The sequence below is a fragment of the Lissotriton helveticus genome, chromosome 4_1 (genome assembly GCF_964261635.1).
Source record: "Lissotriton helveticus chromosome 4_1, aLisHel1.1, whole genome shotgun sequence".
NCBI lineage: Eukaryota > Metazoa > Chordata > Amphibia > Caudata > Salamandridae > Lissotriton > Lissotriton helveticus.
The window spans coordinates 1551126128-1551139612 of NC_136063.1; the positions used below are offsets into that span (position 1 = coordinate 1551126128).

A 13485-nucleotide genomic window follows, 5' to 3' on the forward strand; every position below is an offset into this window, starting at 1 on the left:
TCTCTGTGGGGGACATCACGGGGGATCCGACAGAGATGCTGTTTTTAATTTTGCTGATTTTATCTATGAAAAATAGATTGAGGGAATCACATAGTGCCTGAGATGGAAGGGGTTTGATGGTCACCCTATCCGGGTGTGAGAGCTCCTCCACAATGGCAAAAATTTCTTTCGATTTTTGGGCAGAGTTAAGAATTTTTGTGGAGAAGTAAGCGGTTTTGCCACCTTCAGTTAAGTCAGCTAAAAACCTCTGTGTCATCATTGTTGATACCCTGAGTTTTGACGCACCAATGAGTTACACTACTGGCAGTTGCTTTTATAATATAAGCAACCTGAAAAAGATTTCCCCTTTGTATCCCATTGGAACTCCACCAATCAGTCATTATTGCCCTTGTCACCTCACGGCTGGAATATTGTAATGCACTGTACGTTAACGTGGATAGTTCTTCCCTTAATAAACTTCAGGTTGTGCAGAATACAGCTGCCCACCTTATCCTCTACATTCTCAAATGCCTCTCGGTCAGAGATGTGATCCACTCCCTTCACTGGCTTCCAGTAAGGAAGCACATTTCTTTCAAGGCTGTGTGTACAGTCTTTGTTGCTCAGCACCAGAATGGCCCCAGCCAACTGAATGCACTCTTTCATTGGTACATTCCCAGGAAGCCTTTTAGATCATGCGCCAAAAAATGGATGATTCCAAGATTTTGGAAAACTTGATGGGGAGGGCGTTCCTTTTCAGACTTCGCAGCCAAAGTATGGAACACCCTGTCCACCTATATCGCAGTAGCAGATTCTCCTATGACTTTTAAAAAATATTTGAAAACCTTGCTCTTTTTCATCATAAAATCCTTGATTTCCTAGCAGATCTGCTCCTGTTGACCTATCTGTCTCGCTCCAGTGCTTTGGCACCCAAAGGTTTTATGCGCTTTATACATTTTGATCATATCATATTATAATGAGAATCTGCCCTTGAAGGATTATTGTCCCTCACACATGCTTTTCACAGTAAATAAAAAGTCAGGCCTAAGGTCTTTGTCATATGTTTTCCAGATAAGCAGATCAGTGATTTGACATCTAGCATAACTTCCCAAAGGAACCAATCATATCTTTTACCTTCATAATTGGCTTATCACTATCAACACCTCAGGCCTACTATCTCCAGCATAAGCTTTTCCACAAGGCAGCCATCGGGGAAGTAGTAGGCAAAATTACAAATCTGTGAAATTTTACTGTTGGTAAAACAACATACAACACCTCTTAAGATTTTCTACCTCAATGCTTTAGAAAAAAAACACCAGCCATTTTTTTGGAGCACTTCTTTCCTATTTTCCCAAACCCCAAATTTACTAATATTTTGCCTATATTCTTAGAGCCCTCCATTGGAATCCACAGACCCTTGGTACCTTTAAAATACCCAGGTTATTGGAAAAGAAAGGACATACATTTGGTGTGGATACCTTATGTTGAGAAACGTTATAGAGGCCTAAGCGCAAGCTACCCCAAATATCCAAAAAAAGGGCTTTGAATTCTGAGGGTAAAAGTTCCAGCAGTTAAAGGGTTAATAAAGCCAATAGGGTTTTAGGAGCTGTTAGACCTGACAGCCATGTCCTTGGCAATAGTCTCCTATCTTCCCAAAGAGGTCAGAAAGACTTTTGGGGCTGGGGAAAGAAGTAGCACTGGCCCATAGGGGGCCACTCCCCCCTTCAAAACTCTCCCTGGTGCCTAGTTGGTGGATCACTGCTTGGAGATTGCCCTCCTATTGTGATCATCAAGCAGAGATTCACTATGGAAAGATATAATTAGAAAGCTGTAGGTCCCACACCTAGCAGTTGACTTAGAACTGGTGCGGACTGGGGGAATCCAACTGTTTAATTAAAACAAAGCATCACGGAGGCCCAAGGCGGGAGTCGAAGTGATGCGATTTCTGCCTTGTGCTCTGAATGTCAAAATGAAAAAATTCAATGAAGTGCAAATTAATGGCGGGAATATCTACGGCTGTCTTAAACAAATGCTCACTCATAGTGGTGTTTATTGACATCTCCAAAGCTTTTGACTCTGTTAGCCATGGTCACACTCTACGGAGTCTCTAAAGGCACAGAGTTCCTTCATACATAAGGGATGTAATAAAAGACTTGTATACAGCATCTTTCGAGGGCAAAAATAATTAATCTACACCAGAAATAACAATGAAATCTGCAGTAAAACAAGGTGACTCGTTATCCCCCCTGTTGTTTAACATTGCCATGGATCCCATAATATGTGATCCTCAGAAAATCGGTAAGGTCTTCACATTCGGCTCATATGGGGCCATATGTATCATAGTTCCGTTTTGCGAATTCCAAATAGCGATTTTTAAGGAATCGCTATTTAGAATTCGCAAAATGGTATGTATGTACAAAATCGCTTTTTTATAGCGATTCCTTACCATTCCTAATTTGTGATTAGCAAATTGCTAATCGCAAATTACCCATTCATTTCTATGGGCCAGGAGACCCATAGGAATGAAGGGGCAATTTGCTAATCGCTAATTAGGAATTTTTTCAAGGGTGCAGGGGTGTCTCAAGAACACCCTGCTGCACCCCTGAAAATGACATTTGGGGGCATATGGCGCACATACATGCCCTAAGGGCATGTATGAGCGTCTATGGCACCTTTGGAATTTAAATAAATTGATTTTTAAAAGAATTCGCAACTTACCACCAACTAGAAGTTGGTGGTAATCTGCGAATCCTTATTGGCATTTTTGCATGAATATTTCTTTGATACATTGCATTTAAGGAATCGCAAATTTTGCGATTCCTTAAGTGCAATCGCAAAATAAGGAATAGCAAAATGTGCGATTCCTTATTTTGCTGCGAAAATGTTTCATACATATTTCAGCCTTTGCGATTACTAATTAGCTTGATACATATGGCCCTAAGTCTTATTGAGCAGGTCATCACTCTAGCATTTGCTCCTGATATACCAGTACTCTCAAACCAATGGGGTAACGCAAAATTAATCCGAAGGACCTAGGTAACTTACGATACAGACAAACAATGGTCCGATCTGAAAAAGCAACAGGAGGCATAGGAGAACTGAATATATTAAAAGATCTCCCACCACTATATGTAAAAGAAGAAAAACAGTCTTGTAGATTCAATCCACAGTTGTACGGTTAGGGCAACAGACACGATTTCAAAGCCAGAAGGTTAAGACACATACACATAATTGCATTTCTGAAAGTTCAGTATTACATATAAGTCAGTCTCAAACAACATTCTGATTTACACATTATATTGAAAACTCCTAGATCCACAAATTGATAAAGTGATAAATATGAGTGCTCAGTGAAGGTGCTCGTGTAGATAAGGAGTAGAAAATGGAAAAGAAAAAAGGGGGGTACATTAGACCTTTTCACATATCATATTATTGTACATGGAAGCCTGTGTGGCTGTGCGGTATACAATTTCTAATAACATATATCACATCTAGAAGTGGTCCAGTTGTTAAGTTGCTATTGACACTCTGCACAGATATCAAAATGATGCAGGATTAATGAAAGAGCGTCGACGTTTCGACCCAACACCTGGGGAGGGAAAGGGGCCACTGAATGACTCAAATGTGGGTCTTAATCAGGACTAAGAAGGTGAAGGAGCGTTCTGGATGCCGAAGTCATCCAACGGTGAAAATAGACCAGGATAATTTAATGAGGAGGAAGGGCCCAATGCTCCACTCTGAACAATTTCTACTTTAATATGTGGTCGTACCACTGACCATAATGGGGAAAATAACCCTGAATCAGCCACCACATGGTAGTACAGATAGCCAAATGTATCATCATCTACTTAGTGACACGAGATTCTCATTGTCTGCACCTACTATCTAGCGAAACCATAACCAAGGGAACAGGCTTGGCAGAATAAGCGAGGAAAGAAATCCTGTTGAGCTTGTATATAGTCTTGCACTGTGAAGAGACATAAGAGGTGTGGGATAAGTGGGAGCCCCTTGGGACGCTGGTGAAATACCACTACTCATCATTTTTTTATTTACCCAGCGAAGCGGGGTATTGACCCCTGTGAGGCTCTCGCTTCTGGCTTTGAGCGCCATGCACCCTCCAGGCAAACCCACTCTGGGGACAGTGGCAGGTGGAGAGTTTGACTGGGGCGGTACACCTGTCAGACAATAATGCAGGTGTCCTAAGGCAAGTACAGGGAGGACATAAACCTCCTGCAGATTAGAAGGGCAAACTTATTTTCTGTATGAATACAGACTGTAAAAGCGGGTCCTCACAATCCTTCTGACTTTTGGGTTTCAAACAAGAGGTGTCAAAAAAGTTAACACAGGGATAACTGGCTTTTGGATGACATGAGTTCATAGAGAAGTCACTTTTTGATCGTTCAATGTCGACTCTTCTATCATTGTGAAGTAGAATTCACCAAGAATTGGATTGTTCACCCCTCAATAGAGAACGTGAGCTAGGTTTAGACTGTCACGAGACAGGTTATTTTCACCCCACTGCTGATGTGTTGTTGCAAAAGTAATCCTGCTCAGTAAGAGAGGAACAGCAGGTTCAGATATTTGGTGAATATGCTTGGCTGAAGAGCCAATGGGGTGAAGCTACCATCTGTGGGATTATGGCTGAATGCCTCTATGTCCGAATCCCCCTAACCCGTAGCAATACCACAGTGCTGTGGAGCCTCACTTGGACTGGGATAGCCAGCCTCTTGGGCCAGTGTGTGGAGCTGCCAAAACATGGACAGAAAGGGGCAGCCTTCATTGCCCTTGGTGCATTGCATGTTTGTGGGGCTCCCAGTGCTAAATCATAAGTAGATGACCTGATTTTGGGTCATAGTTTAATAAGTAGCAGAGCAGTTACCTCAATACGATCTATTGAAAGTCATCCTGTGAGCCAAGCTTTTGTCTCCGTCCGTGGGTGCCCACAGACCACCTCCATCATAGCGATGGGTGGGTCCCTCCGCTGCTATGCCGGTGGAAGGGATGCAGAGGGGGGAATGTGGGCATGTGGGAGACTTCTTACACCATGTGCTGACTGGCACCGACGGGTGCAGAGAGGGGGATATGATCCCTTGCAGGGCTACCAGGTGGCTGAACCAGGATCCCCTCTGCTCTCACACAAGTCGCTGGGAGGCAAGGAGTCCAGGATGGAGCCTCCTGAGCACTGTCCTAATCCTCAGAGTGCATGGCCACTCACGTTGTCGGACTGCCATGTGATTGGGTCCTAGGTCTGGTCATTCAGGGCCATGTGGTTGCTAGTCCATCTTAAGCCATTTGATCGCCATGCTGTGAAACCAGATGGTTCGGTGGTTTAAACGATGAGATGGGTGGCTGGCCAGCCGGCTGGGATAACTCCAACTTTTATCCCCCCCGGGTTAGTAGTCGAGAAAAATGGGCTTCCCAGGCTGGGCCGTGGGGAGAGGATGAGCCCTGGGTTTAACCCCACTTGGCTACCCGGACTCCAGAGAGGTGGAAAGCGCACACCCAAGGCAGCAACCTGAACCCACTATATGGTTGTGACCATCAATCCCCAGGGCAGGTTGGCTGTAGGTCTGGTGAAGATTATCTTGTTCCCCCACTCGGTTTGAGGTAAAGAGTAGAGACCAGCCCTGCATGAAAACCCATCCCTCAGAGCACTGAGCTGGAACACGAGAATGGGAGAGCTCCGAGAAGCCCTCAGCAGATGCCTGGGCCTGGTCATGAATGGCAGCAACTGTCTATGAACCTGGGCCACCCAGGAGGTACCGTCAGTAGGTTGGTTCAAGGCTTACTATTTTCCTAGGAACAAGCTGGCCAGGCAAAGGGGAAGCGGCAGGCCCGGGGAGCTCTCTCCCCTGTTCAGGGAAGGAGGCAATGATCGCGCCCTCGGTCAGAGCTCCGGCGAAGCCTGGGCTCCATGCGCCAGCCCTCCCTGACACCATGCACTGTGGGAGGATATTAGCTCTGCGGTCACGGACAGGGCGGCCTGTCTGGGGAAGGTCCAGACTGGAGTCTGGTCAATAGGGCATAGCTGGGCGTATTTAATGACTGTGGGCTGCTTGGCTGGAAACAAATAACTGTGGCCCCGGTCAGGGCTTTGAACTACAGAGCGGACAGAATGGGGCTCCGCAGGGTCAGGGAGCTAACAGACCTGACTCTGTGAGCTCATCAGGGCTCTGGGTTCCCTTCCCCAGACTGCGGTGTGTAAAGAGGATGATGCCCCTGCGTGGCTGGGTTTAGACTCTAAACCCAGCCTGTTTAGATCCTTTAAACTTTAGAGGATCTGAACGGGGTCCCTGACGGGCCATGGGGTGGGGGCCCCAGGTCCGGGCAGGCTCCATCCTCTAGCCTACCATGTCGCAAAGGGCATGGGACGTGGGTATTGCAGGCCCAGGAAGGGTTTCCATGCTTGGCTTGGTTGAGAAGCATGCAATGAAGCCCGGGCCATGGCTCTGAAGGGTCCTGGGGTGGGAGCCCCCATACTGTGGCCCATCGCGTGTACTAGCACCTGGGATTTGGGGCCTCCCCTGTGTGGCCGCATTCAGAAGCTCTGGCTGGGCACTGGAGCAGGCACTCCCACCCTGGGCTCTGTCCTCCACAAATCTTTAAAAATCATGAAAATGTTACTAGACCTGCATGTCAAGTAACCTGAATAACCACTATATCTTGTGACATTTCTGAAATACATAGATTTCTTTCATACCTATTTTTCACTTTTTATATTTTACCAAATTAATTACTTTATACCTGCTACACAATGATAAACCATTGTAAGGTGCTGCTCAGTTATTGGCTCTTGGTTCCTGTAGGTTCTTGAAGAACCGACAAGCCCTATATATCCCTGTAACCGGAAGGGTCCAGCTAAGGTAACAGTATTTTACTTTCAAAAATAGGCAGTAATTTTTTTTAACTCAATTTAAAAAAAAACGTTTTTCAACTTTTACTTTTTACAGGAAAACCTTGAAGGATCTACACATATGACCCCTTGCTGTATTCAAAATAATGCCTACCTTTTAGAAAGGTATAGCTTTCCAGGATCCACTAAGGGCTTCACAAACAATTCTACCACTAACTGGAAGGAGTTTGAACACCCAAGAAATTATGAAAAATGGGCTATGTTCATGCAAAATGCCAAAACTGTGTTGAAAAAATATTTTTCTGATTCAAGTCAGCCTGTTCCTGAAATCTAGGAAGATGTTGATTTTAACATCGCAAACCCTTTGTCAATGACATTTGCAGGGAAAAAACAAACTCTTCTGTAGCAATTGTTTCCCAAAAAAAAACAAATTTAGCTGTATTTTGGCTAATTTTCAGTCCCCTCCAGGGGAATCCATAAACCTAGGATACTCAGGTACACATTAAGAAAAACTAAACTTAAATCAGTGGTATTTACCTCAAGACATTGGAGCCAACCCAGATTAAAGTCTACCACATCCACAACTAGGTTTAGGTCGGCCGCAATATAACACACCAATCCACACTTTGCACAGCCAAATTTATTAGTTTTCATTGCCGGAAAACAATATTAATTAAATCCAGACAAAGGAGTCATTTGTTCACACCATGTTTCTTGGAATAATAAAAATGCAAATGAATTCAAAAATAATATCGTATCTGGGTCAGACAATAAATGATTCAATCTGTGGACATTTCAGGAGCTCAGACTTATTTCAGTTACATTAACATCAAAACAATCTAATCTCCCCCCTAAGACTCGATTTCAGGAAGGAGCACCCTTGGCACTCCTAATAGTGACTCACAAAACCTATTTTGCGAGTGAGTAACAGATTACCGATTCGCAAAATAGGGTTTGTACATGCCACAACCCTTTTTAGCGGTCACAAATGGCCCAATGTCACTCACTTGCTGACATTCTGTATCACACATTATTGTACAGTATGTTTTAGTTAAGGTTAAGTAATGGAGGGTTTTATGAAATTTCTGCCTTACTGTAGGTGAACCAGATCTGGAAATGGTTTCAGTACGTGTCAGAAAAGTGAAATGAATGAAGCGATTATTCAAAGTTTGCAACATGGTATTGTTTCCAGCACATGCCTACATTCGAAGGCTTTTAAAAATTTTAAGTTGATGTAGGAAACAGAGAGGGCTCTATTCTTGAAACCTTGCATTACAATACATTTAAATGAGCAGGTCTGTGGTAATTCTAGAGATATTAAAAGATATAAAAAGTTGATTTAGATAACAAAAATTATAATTTACAAACATCTGTAACACGTTACATAGGAGACTCTACAGGCTTGCCACCACCACCAATCAGAATAAAAAAGGCAGCAATAACTTTGTTCATGATTTTTGCCACTGGCAGGCCCAGTGTGCTGACCACAACCAGAGCAGATGGAGGTTGAGGATCTTAAGTAGCCACGGTGTGAGCCAGCATTAGTACGCAGTATAAATTGCATGCTGGGGATGCAGATGAAAAAAAAACCTTCCACTATAATCAGAGGTCAACAGGAAATTAAGGGAAAAATCTGGATACCAGTGATGAGCAGTAAATGCTCAAACATGTTTCTGTCAGTCAATAAATGGCAGTTTGTAGTATATCATACTTCCACTGTCTTTCTACCCCTAGTGAACAAAGGTTCCATATACACCTTTTTGATGTGAGGAACAGATATAGTCTTTGACCACACTTCCTACTCTCACTACTTCCCACCAGCATTATTTTACCTGCATGTCATTTCATCAATGTCCATACCGATGATCCTCTGAATGAATGACACTATATCTATGGCTACTACATACCTAAGATAAGCTTTAAATGTATTTTAACACTACATCAAACCACCTACCCTGAACCTACAACTGATTTAATGTGAGAAATTAGGTTGTTTGTAGAATGTGGGGTGACTCCTGCTCAAGCAACTGCCATAATCCCTGTCAGGTTGAACCACTAAAGTCACTAAATTACCCTGGGCTTAACACTCTGGTAACTTGGCACAAAAGCAGTCAAGCTTAACTCAGGGACAATGTGTAAAGTATTATGCAGCACATAAACCTTAATAAAGTAAAAGCACAACACAAAAAATCCCATATCGATTTAGAAAAATTACTAAAGAAAAAAAGATACAAATAGCAGAACCAGAGTTATGAATTATTAAAGTATAAGATAAAAACTAGGACCTAAAAGTTCAAAGTGACAACTGAGGACATCTAGTCGAGGAAAACCAGGTCAAAATAAAAAGAAATGAGCAACCGCGATGCAGCATGGGTGCAAGAAGAGGATAGAGTCTGGTCTGCACTTACTTATGAGTTTAGAAGAAATTTCAGCAAAAATGTCTTGAGAAGGTAAAGTTCAGTGGGGCAAGGCTATAGATGGTGTCCTAGGAGGAGGTGTTGTCATCGGGGAGTGAATATTTCCATTTCATACTTTGTCTCTTTTTTGGAAGTTAAAAATCTTCCGCCGCACAAGGCTGGAGGCTGTAGCCAACGAGGGCTCCACAATGCCGGATGTCCCTTCTGCTAAAGGACCGCTAAACAGGATTTGCTGCTGCGGAGAAGAACGTAGTGGAAGTTGCTGCAAAGTGAGGCTGAATGGCAATGCACCTTAGGTGGATAGACAAGCAGTTTGGTCCCAGTCTCGTCTCAGTAATTTTATTTGTTTATAGCATTTGTAAAGTATAAATTGTCATCAAACTGGTATCCTGGAGATAAGCTTATGTATGGGCACAGTACTGCTGACAAGGAAAATGCATCTGAGTGGGGGCAGAGTTTCTTAGGGAAGAGTCAGATCTTTAGAGCCTTATTAAATTTCAGCAGTACCGTTGATGAACCCAAGGGAGGGTGGCAGTCTTTTCCACAGCTGGGCCGCTTTAGCTATAAAGGCCAAAACCCCCTTCTCTTGACTTACTAAATGTATTTAGGTGAACAAGATTTACAGAGCTCAAGCAAATATTTCTCCCAGGAGAATATACTTTCAGTTTATGTTGAAAAGGCTCAGAAACCTTGCCCTGTTATGCCTTAAACAAAATGCACATGGCTTTCAAGATGATCTTCTTCTTCAAGGGAAGCCAGTTCACCTCCTTCAGGGCATTGATTGCAGAGGATCTACGGAGTCTGTTTAAAGCAAGTTTAGCTGGTGCCACTTGGACTCTGTGTAAGCTATTAATCAAGTAGTGAGGAGCACCAAGTAGTAATAGGGCATTGCAGTAATCCAACCTACTAATTATGACACCCTGCACATGATGAGAAATTTAGCTTGGGTAGATCTTCCTGAGGCTACCAAGGAGCACAAAAAAAGTGCCTGTGACTTTAGTGACATGGCTCTTGAGAGATAACTTATCATCAAATAAGACCCCAAGATTGTGGCCTGTTCCTGATGGCTGCAACACCTCTCCTATTGAAATGGGCCAAAAGTTGGGTGGGAAGTATCATGGGTATTCTGCTTGCCGAGCAGCAGAGATATTCGGTTTTATCCCCCTTTTAGCTTGAGAAAATGTAAGTTCATCCAACTTACAGTGTCTGACAGGCAGTTCTGGAATGCTGCCACTACATACTACTGGCTGCTATTGAGGGACAGAATCAGCTGGGCATCAGCTTCATAATTGACCAGTCTGATGCCATATGCCGTTATAAGAGTGATGAGTGGCCTTGTTAAGATGTTAAACAGGACTGAGCTGAGTGACAAGCCTTGCAGGACTCTATGTCACAGGCTTTAAAATTCGGAGTGGTAAGGGGGGAGAAGGAACAGCCTGACCCCTATCACTTCAACACTGTACCACTCACTCCAATTGAGGCTAATCTGGCCAGAAGGATTTTGTGCATGAACGTGTCAAAAGCAGCCGACATGTCAAGCATAATTAAGAATGTCGACTGGCCACTGTCTACCGTCATCCGTAACTCGTCCATAGCAACTATTAGAAACTCCATGCCAAGTCCAGGTCTGAAGCCGAGAGTCGGTTTCCAGATATTAGAATAGCCTTCTGCTTACATATCGCTCAAATATTTTCACTACAAATGGAAGGAGCGATATGGGCCTGCAATTGCTCAAGACCAGAGGGCCCGCTATAGATTTCTTTAAGAGGGAGGTAACTATAGCCTTCTTCAAATTACTTGATGCAGCACCCTTCTCCAAAGATTGATTTCATAACTACAATGTGGTAGGAGGGGTGAGCTTCTCTCCAGACTCTTTCCACAGTCTAGAAGGTAAGGGATCAAGGGGAGATCCTGATGAAGATGACATGACAATGGTTTGGAAGCATTCCTTTGAGATGGGTGCAAAGGTATCAAAGCTACAGACATGACTCTCAGAGGAGGCTGATACGTTTTGAGGTGTAGTGGAACCAAGCACCAGTGCGTCTGTACTTACTATGGCTGTATTTTCCACATTGTTTGAGAAGTTCAATCCATAGGGTGTCAGCTGAGAGGCAACATCACTGTCCTTAAGAATCTTGCTGATCTTCTTATCAAAGAAGTCTGCATGATCTTTGCAGAGCTCTTGTGAGGGTGTAACGTCCTGCTTCACACAGTCTGGGTTAATTGTGAAAGAATATTGAAAACCTTTTTAGCACCATTAGGGGCTGCAAGGATAATATTGGCATAATAAACAGTCTTAGCTTTGCCAGCCTCTCTTCTATATTTGCATAACAAGTTATTTGAATTTTCTTTGGTATAGCAGGTACGCCATTTTCTTTCAGGTTTCTTGAACTCTAATTTAAGCATTTTTAACAATCCATTGTACCAGGACCCAGATGGTCTGCGGTGAGATTTCAGATTGGTGAGGGGACTTGCTTTATCCACTGTTTCTAGAATCCCCTTCTCGTATGCTTAGTAATTAGACTCCACTGAGTTCTTAGGATGATCAAAGATGCTTGAGAGGTATAAAAAAGGTCCCATTGCTGACCTATTCAATTTACACTATGCCCTCCCTTTGCTTGTTGTCATGGAGGCCAGCTTGGAGGACAAGGAACCTTCACCAGTATATGGAATGATTTTAGTGCATGATCAGTCCAGTATAGAGGTGAAATATTTTTCATGAGGATCAGCCCCTCAGGGGCAAAGTTAAGATCCGAAGTATGTCTAACCCAATGAGTTGGACCATGCACTTGTTGCTCTAGACCCAAAACTTCACATGATCCTTGCACTTCTTTAAAAGGGAAGGAAAGAGCCCCCTCCACCCAGAGACTGGATTCACCCAAAGTAAAGAAATTAGAATGTGCAAGCACCATGTTGGAAAAGACTTCTATCAGGGCATGGAGGTGTAGGTGTTGGAAACCGGGGGATCTACAGCACAGAATGCCTAAAAAGGCAGTACCTTTTTCAGTTTTCAAAGTAAAGCTCAAAACCTCAGGACCTCCTAAGTCAACAAGTGAAAATGTGGAAAAATTCTGGTATTTGTAGGTAATGCCTACTCCCCCCCTTCTTGTTAACACATAGTTTGTGAACTGCTTTAAAACCCAGCGGACAGGCCATGTCTAAATCGGCTGCTGAGTCGGGGGTGGTCCAGGTCTCTGTTATAAACAATTTATCTCAGTCACCAGGTTCTAGAAATAAATAGATTTCAGTAGCATGCTTTACTAATGAACTGGCATTAAGTAGGCCACTTTGCATAAAAACAGGCTTTTAATGTTGGTATATGGAAGGGGCCCACATCCGATGTTAGTAATGCTAGGCATTGGAGTAGGGGTATTATAATGCTTACCAATACATAACAATTGGTCTCTTGTGTGGCAGATGCTGGTCCTGTTCTAATAGAAGTGATCCCACACAAAACTGGGGTGAGTGGACAGGTGAAGACGGCTTACATTTGGCATAAGAAAAATTATAGGAGAGAAAGGGTCCTGGGGGATATTTTTAAGACCATGCGCGGACACAACCCCCAATCACTTAACTAATAAACAATGCAAGTGCCCACGGGTCTACAATAAAGACGTTACCTCAATTACATGTAATACGAACAATGTGCATTATGATTATAAGACAACAGTAACATCTTCAGGGAAAGGAAGCCCATCAGTCACCACTCGGTACCGCCCTTCATCGTCTGGGACTCCTTATGGTATTCCCATAGTGTAGCAAACATGATGAATAGTGGACTTGATGATAGTGTCCTACAACACTACGTGCCACACTAGCTATGCCTTCAGATGTGCTGCTGGTAGAGAGGAGTGACGGGTAACCGAAATTGCAGTGCACAAAAGTAGAAGAAATATGAAAAATGGTAATTTAAAATTGGGTAAATGAGGGACTGTAGTTTATTCTTTCGCTCAAGAACCCAAGGTTAAAAACAGTGCAAACAAGGCAGTTTGTACAAATATCTGCCCAGATTGATATTATTAGGTCAACATGTTTCAGCAATAATAGTGGACCTTCTTGTCCTTGCCTTCCTCAGGACCTTGTGAAATCTAATTGCTACTGCAATATGTGAATAACATAAAACATGAATGGAAATAAAAAAAGATATCACCTGAATGTGATTGGTGTATATCAATACCCTTCTGCATGCGGATAGTTATACCACTAAAAAAGATGGAAAATATGTATGTTACTTATTCA

At 43.1% G+C, this 13485-nt stretch overlaps 1 protein-coding gene and 1 pseudogene across 3 annotated transcripts in view; both read left to right on the forward strand.

Moving 5' to 3' along the window:
* The window catches only part of ADCY1 (adenylate cyclase 1), a 1411272-nt gene that overhangs the window by 1130534 nt on the left and 267253 nt on the right, over positions 1–13485 (forward strand). The window lies entirely within an intron of this gene.
* LOC144829722 (28S ribosomal RNA) lies at positions 3895–4898 on the forward strand (annotated as a pseudogene).